Raw genomic sequence first — 7,103 nt, 5'->3', positions numbered from 1 at the left:
TAATAGACGATGTTTTGTGCCTTGGGAAAAACTTATGTATAAAGGCAGATGTAAGTTGTTCATAGGTTTCAATTGACTCAGAATCCAAACTATACAGCCAAGATTTGGCTTTATCTTTTAAGGAAAAGGGGAATAACCTAAGTTTCAGTGTATCATCACTACGGTTTTTAATTTTCAGAGTACTACATACTTCCTCAAATTCCCTAACATGAAAATAGGGGTTCTCATTCTCTTTTCCTAAAAAGGTTGGGAGCATCTGTAAAGTCCCAGGTTTGAGTTCATAATTTGCCTCGGTTTCAGCTAACTTGATACAAGACGGACGAGAGGTCCTAGTTGGGTTCAATAAAGCTTTTAAAGTTGCCATTTCTGGCACTACCAAAGGACTAGGAGTACTTTCTTCACAAAGAAGCAGATTCTCAAAACTGAAGTTTCCAAAAACGGGGCTCTCTAAAGAAGAGTCTTCGAGCTCCCCGCCTTCACAAGAAGAACTACTAGGTTTATCACTAATCAGACGACCTAGAGTGTTTCTTTTCCAAGCCCGTTCTCTAATGACCTCGGGCATACACTAGAAAAACTAAACTAAAACGAAAAGCCCTAAAAGGGAAGGGAAGTTCTATGCAAACACAAACAAGGCTGACTCCACCACAGCAAACCTACTGAATTCTAGCAAACAAAAAGCATGATGGCTCCACTTAGATTGTTTCTAGACCAACTTCTAATCCTTCGAAAGGGAATTCGTTACAATTTAAGCAAACCCCTCTGGAATCAATCCGAGTCAAAGTAAGTTGAATTGAGGCGAGGGAAGCTCAGTGGAGCTTTGATACCCAAGGCCTCACCGCTATCACAAGGCGGCGCAGTCAAGCATTCAACTCACAGAAACCATCATGAACTTCGAAGTATGCTAAAAGAGTAACCAATATTTTTCGAACGACTTTCCTACTAAGCTCGTTATCCTATAGGTCTGGTTCCATTCCAAATTTTAAAGCTTAGGTTCGCGTTTGGTTTCGTTTTCCTAAGGCGGGCAAGAAGAGAACGGTGATGAAATCCGAACCCTTATCCTGTATGGCCAGTCCTTGCCCTTTACTAGGAATTTTAAACATCCGTTTTCACCTCCTCAGCATATATGCAAACGAAGGAATACAGTAACTCGCTGACAGGGGATTCGCGAGTGTTTCGACAAACTTACCTCTCGTTCCAGACGGGGGATGAACCATTATCGTCGACTCGGGCCAAAACTCCTATGTTGTGTACGAACCCGAGGGCCGAAGTGATATCGTAATCACCGTCCTTCTCTGCAAACAGTTTAATATTTAATCTACCCTTCCGTAGGGTTTAAAAAAAATTAATGTCCAAATGTCCAAAGTCCAAAAGAAAGTTCCAAAAAATAAAGTGCAAAAAGAAAAAGAAAAATACAAAATAAAAAGAATTCCTAATACAATCTAATAAAATAACACTCTCTTTTTCTATAAAATAAAAAAAATCCTTCTCCTTTAGCTCCTTTCACTTTGCCTTTTACTTCAAGTCTTTAAATATTCGCCAAAAGCTTTGGCAAAAATTTATTTCGCTCCAAATTCCCAAAATCTGAAAGGAAAAGACAAAAACCCAAAAACGTAAAGAAGAACAAAAGAAACTAAAAAAAAATAAATCTAAAAACTCTATCCTAAAGACAAGCCCGCGTCGGCGGCGCCAAAAATTGATGGTAGTTTCAATGATGTTGTAGTAAAGAGTTCGTTGAGGCTTGTGAAGGCAATGAATTCTAGACTTAATAGAACTTACAAATATAGAAAACTTAACTCAAAATTGATTTCAATTGATTGGAGAATAACCAAGACACTAGAATCCACTATTACACATGAATGATGTCAAATATTTCATAACTCTAATTATCCTTTTAATCCTTTATTTCTTAATCCACAAATAATCAAACATATTCTCAAAAATTAATTGTATCCCCTAAGCATAGATTATCTAACCAAAGCATAACCTATCTAATTGAATCACAACTAATGAAGAAAATTATGTAAACTTTTAAGAACTTTGCAAAAGCAGTGATTGAGTGAATTATAATTAAATATTAGAGAAAATGAAATAGTTACCCATTGTTCATGTGTGAATAGCTTCATCCATTGCCTTGGTTACGAGAGAATTAGCCGCTCATCATGTTGGAAACACGCTCAAAAGTTGATTTCATTTATGCTCAAAGGGTTACAAATGATGAATAAGGGAGAATTATAATAAAAATCGGGTTTGCAACGCTTATAACTGTTGCAAAAACCGTTACAAAGAGCCCTACTGTTGTTGTTGCGTTTTTAAGTCTGCATGTAAACTGCGACCCACCGAATGAGTTGTTGTCACTGTTCAAAAACGACTGCTGGTGCAGGTCCGTTCTTCGTGTTCTTCATTTTGCAACAGCAGAAATGGCAGCTCTGCAAATTTGATTTTTCGCTCTGTGGTGCTCTTTTTCTCTCCCAATCTCTCAGTCTCCCTTCTCTATGATCCCTTAACCTTATATATACTCAACAGCAGCAAAATATCACGCCATAACTCTCACAAATTTCCATTAAACTCGGCAGTGAAGAAAAATATTCTATGAATATTTTCTTTCCTGTTTTAGCTTCTCACGTGTTTCTACAGCTGCAAAATATCCTCATTTATCTTCTTCACGGTCCAGAGTGTTGCTAGAGTCATCATACACTAGCAGAACACGCATAAATCTTCCAAAACCCGTGAACTATTCTTCTCATGCACGGGCTGTCCTGATTCCTTGTCACGGATTTTCCAGCCAAATTTGATCGAAACAAACACCCATACCAGCTCTTTTATGACATATCACAACTACCCATGAAGTTTCAGCCCTTTAGTCCACCTAGAACATCTTCAAATTTCGATCGAAACATTCTCAAAGAGCTGCCACATTTTTCCCGCCAATTTTTAAGTTTCAAATGAAGAAGATGGTGTCCCCCTAACCAGCTGTGGGGTGCGAATAGCAGCTGCCTTTTTGGGGTGCCCCTTAGTAATTGAGGTGCCCCTTAACCAAATCTGGGCTCCGTATAGAAAGTGTCCTCCGGGGGTGTTTCGAGCCGATTTTTCCAACAATATTTATTTTCCATAAATACCTAAAAATACACAAAACACCATAATAAGGACGAAAACGAGTACCAACAATACGAAACATTGAGGACAAATTAGACACATAAACGCGTCTATCATTGAACAACTCTCTAACTAGTTCATTTGAATTCAATTGGACTAGTTATGGTGAAGAAGAACAAGGTTAATATGAAAAGCTCATATGGTTAACCTTTTGGGTTACTGTGTTGAACCAACATACACGTACACGTTTGGGCATGGTTTTCACGAACCCAGTAAACGTATACCTCAAGTGTGTGTGACAAGCTAAGTTTTCGATCTAACGGTTGAGAAATATTATCTTGAATCTAAATCAGGTTTTCATTTAACAGTGAATATGGATTGCTTTGTAACTAAGGCAAAACCCTGATTTGAAGACTATATAAAGGAGACATCTAGCATTGGGCAAAACTAATCCCCACACGTCTGTGTGATACTAGTGCGCTCGCTAGAGTCGATTCTCCTTTAACCTTTGGTTTTCTTCTTCTAAAACCAGGTTAACGACTTAAAGACTTCATTGGGATTGTGAAGCCAGACCGATACTACTTTTACCATAATTGTATGATCTGATCTTGCATCTTCTATCGTACGAGTACAATCATATTGATTGGCTTGAGATCGTGAGAGTTCTCCGATAGGAAAGATATAAAAGTAGTCACAAATTCCTTCGTCTCATCGTTTGTGATTCCGCAACATCTTCTTTCGCTAGTCGATTAAATTTGTTGTGAGGTGATTGATTAATCTAGGTTGTTCTTCGGGAATATAAGACCGGATTATCAATTGGTTCCTGTTCACCTTGATTATTATCAAAATATGGAATAAAACTTTTAGGGTTTATCTGTGGGAGACAGATTTATCCTTTGATAGACTTTTCTGTGTGAGACAGATTTGTTTATTGTTAAAGCCTGCGATTTTGGGTCGTAGCAACTCTTAGTTGTGGGTGGGATCAGCTAAGGGAATCAAGTTCGCAGTATCCTGCTGGTATCAGTGGCGTAGGAGTGCAACTGTACCTTGGATCGGTGGGAGACTGATTGGGGTTCAACTATAGTCAAGTCTGAAGTTAGTTTATAGTAGGCTAGTGTCTGTAGCGGCTTAATACAATGTGTATTCAATCTGAACTAGGTCCCGGGGGTTTTCTGCATTTGCGGTTTCCTCGTTAACAAAACTTCTAGTGTCTGTGTTATTTCTTTTTCGCATTATATTTTATATAATTGAAATAATACAGGTTGTGCGTTTAGATCATTAATTGGAAATCCAACCTTTGGTTGTTGATTGATATTGATTGATCCTTGGACATTGGTTTTTGGTACCTTCCAAGTTATTCCTTGTGTTTGATTAAAGACTCTCTATTGTTTTAGCTTGAGTAAATCAAAACAAGTGAGAGATATTAACTCCTTGAGATACTTTAATCTAGATTGAGTCTGACTGTCTAGTTGATTTTCTAGCAAAGTATTTCGGAGTTAGTCCATACAGATTGCTAATCGAAATATTGGGTGGTGTTATTAGATCCCCGCTTTTTCAGTTAGTATCAGAGCAGGCAAACACGATAAACCTAATAAGTTTGTGTTTGATCGTTCCTTATAAATTGCCCTATGGGAAATTTCTTTGGAAAGCTTTCTCCTAGCATCTGTAACGCATGCCAGAGTTCCTTAAAGATTGTTTAGAGATTATTATGGTTAAAACCCTTGGGTACTCATGATAATCTCACTTCATCTAAAAGGGATAATTAGATGTTAAGAAGCAATCAGAAGAAAAAAAATAAAAAGAAGGAAAGATCGGGAAAACGTTCAACACGCTCAAGGATATGGAACCTCACTAGATTAACTTTTGATCTCTATGAGGAATACTATCGTAATGGATCAATTGATAAAGATCTGTTTAAAGCGTTCGAAGGCGTTCTTGAATTCTTAAAAAAACTTAATTCTGTTAAGTCTAAGAATTATTCCGAAAAGGGTATTGGTCGTATTAAATCCGCTAGTACTGTACAACCCAGAAATCGGAAATATCCTTCTTCTAGCCCGAACAAACGAAGGGTAGAAAGCTCCAGTTGTCCTGACTATCATCATTATTTTGATTATACTACAGGGACTGTTCACACGTATCAACCAGACATGTCGCATGAGAACTCCTCTGCGCATTATGCCTCTTGGTAACAAGGTTGGCATTTTCCCCATTTGTACATATCTTGAAGTGGGGAAAGAAATGGTTTGAGTTATGTTTGGTTAGATTTCTATTACTTCTATTTTCTTTCACATGTTTGTAGGTTGTATACCTTTAATGTGAAAAAGGGATAATAAAATCCCATAAGTCTCTTGTGGGTCACAGTTCGTGTTCAGCCCAAGCCCATGAATGAGGGATATATATGTATGTGGTCCCCGATCCCTCTCCTTCTTCATCTTTCGTTTGCGTACGTAAACTAGGGTTTGAGCTTCTCCACCATTAAATCTTCGCTGAAGAAACGAAAATGAAGGGTGTTTGAGGTTCTCTTCAAGTAAGTAATTTCCTCTTGTATGTCTCTTTATGATGATTTCTAGAAGCATGAAAAGGAGTTCAAATAACTCAAAAAGCCCTAGCTTGAATCCTCCTTGTGATCAAAATTCTCTTAGAATTAGGTTTGTGGATGATTCTTGTGCGAGAACTTTTGATAGAATTGATTCCAAAGGTTTTATTCTAGAAAATAGATTGGAAACCTTTAGTGGACATGAAGAGGATTTAGATTTCTTCAAAAAGTTCAATCTTGGGAATATCTTTAATGTCATTGGTGAAGGTTTTGATTCTCTAACAAGGATTTTCTATTCCAACATTCATGATGTTGATTTTAACAAGATGGAATTTAAATCCATGATAAATAGAGAAAGGTTTCTTGTTAATAGACAATTAATTTCAAGGGTCACCAAAATACCGTTGGGCAATGTACGGTTACCTAGACCAAGTGATGAACATCCATCATATGATGATATCTCTATTGGACTTTGTGGAAACAAAGTAGTTTGGAGTCAAGGAAAGTTTCCTACTAATAATCTTAGTATTGCTTTAATAGCATCTGGAAAACTCGGTATCTCTAACCTTTTTCCTTCCAAAATTGAGAATTCTTGGTGGAGTTATGATTTTGCGGAATTAGTCCACTTCCTTGAATCCGGTAATACAAATCTTGACATTTGTGGTTTTATTATCTTTCAAATGATGACGATGACCTCTCACATCAATATGTTGGGCTATCCTTGTTTAATTAGCCAAATTTTCCGTGATTGTGGACTTGATTTTATTGGAAATTCTCTTGGGGTTCCCAAACTTGTTCGTCCATGTACCTTTCGGCGTATAAGGGAAAATGTTCGCAAGCGACAAAGATGTACTCCTCTTGATATTGAAGACCCTACCACCTTGAGGCTTATTCAGAAGGTTTACAAGAGTGCGTGCAAGGTAAATTCAAGAGTGAAGTGCTTAAAAGATCAAGTGTCGTTAATTGGAACCAAGTGTCCCGAGCTCAAGGAAGAGTTAGACTCAATTCAAGCTTCTTGGAAATTTTCCGATGATGAAGGTGATGAGTAATGCATCTTCTTATATGCCTAGTATATCTTCTTTTTGGCTTAGAAGAATAACTAGTGTTTTGAATAGCGATAATTGTGACTACACATAGCCATTTTTGTTTTCATCTTCTTATTGTTATTTTTTAGGTTTATTGGTTTTAAATTCTAAAATTATTTGGAGGATGATGGTGATTGCAGTATTAATCTGTTTGGTTTTGAAGTATTGCAATATTTTTATGGGATATGTATTGTTTGCGTCCGTGAACTTGAAGGTCCCATATTTTGTCAAAAGTAAAGTCGTTCATAACTTGATATTCGTATTGATGAAAGGACAAATGGACTTTTGACAATTACAAAAGTTATGCCTATGCAGTCATGTATTTGATGGAAAATAGGATGAAATATTTTGTAAGACAAAGATAAAGTCTATTATGTTGTTATGCATAT

Source organism: Papaver somniferum, chromosome 6 (assembly GCF_003573695.1).
Source record: "Papaver somniferum cultivar HN1 chromosome 6, ASM357369v1, whole genome shotgun sequence".
Classification (NCBI taxonomy): Eukaryota; Viridiplantae; Streptophyta; class Magnoliopsida; order Ranunculales; family Papaveraceae; genus Papaver; species Papaver somniferum.
The sequence above is the reverse complement of the archived record's forward strand: the minus strand, read 5'-3'. Positions refer to the sequence as shown.